Source organism: Myotis brandtii, unplaced genomic scaffold (assembly GCF_000412655.1).
Source record: "Myotis brandtii unplaced genomic scaffold, ASM41265v1 scaffold649, whole genome shotgun sequence".
NCBI classification, from domain to species: Eukaryota; Metazoa; Chordata; class Mammalia; order Chiroptera; family Vespertilionidae; genus Myotis; species Myotis brandtii.
The window spans coordinates 206,650-207,406 of record NW_005370512.1 but is presented as its reverse complement, the minus strand read 5'-3'; the positions used below and the strand labels follow the sequence as shown (position 1 = coordinate 207,406).

Here is a 757-nt window from a genome sequence, read left to right as displayed (position 1 = left end):
CTGCCAGCCTGCCCGCCGGGTTGTCAGAACAAGCGGCACCTCGCCTCCTGCGTGTCCCTGCAGAGCCCCGACATAATTAGACAGCCCCGAGCCGGCTCGGAAACCCGAAATCCCTGCTCCGGCACTCGCCCGCCGCGGTCAAAGTTGTTGAAACAGCCTTCACTGTTTTCTTCCCCGTCTCGTTTCTCATCATTTTTTCCCTCTTTTTCGCCTCACTCACACATGCACACGCGCCCCCACAGGGTCCCGGGAGCTGGGCTTGGGCCTCGGAGAAAGTGAGCGCCCGAGCCTCCGGCCACAGCCCGGCCGGGGACAATCCCCCTAAGACTTAAGGACTGAGTTTCACCCCGATTCGCTCGCCAAGGGCACCCCTGCTCTGAAAACAAAGCGGCTGGTCTGATGTGGGGTGTCTGCCCCCCGCTCCGCGCCCAACAGGAGCCCCGGAGCAGCGCCCGTCTCCGAGGGATGTCACCCCGTGCCCCAGGGGGGTGGGGAGAGCGGAGAGAAAGGGCCCGGGAAAGGAGCGAGATTTAAAATCGTCTGCGAATAGGAGGGGAAGGGAGACAGGCGGCACCACGTTCACAGAAACCAGGTTCGGATTTCGGGGCAGACAGGCCCCCTGCCGCTGCGCCCGCGCAGACCTCCCTGCCTGGCGCTCCCAGCTCCAGATGCCAACGAGAAAGAAAGGAAAGGGGGGAAAGAGCCAGAGCCGGGACTGCCACCTCTTTCTTTAGGTAATCTCCGGCCGCGGCCCCCT

At 63.7% G+C, this 757-nt stretch overlaps 1 protein-coding gene across 5 annotated transcripts in view; it reads right to left on the bottom strand.

Annotated features, from left to right (window-relative positions):
• TFAP2A (transcription factor AP-2 alpha (activating enhancer binding protein 2 alpha)) overlaps window positions 1-757 on the bottom strand; it is a 20,845-nt gene that overhangs the window by 14,509 nt on the left and 5,579 nt on the right. The gene's annotated exons all lie outside the window — the stretch shown is intronic.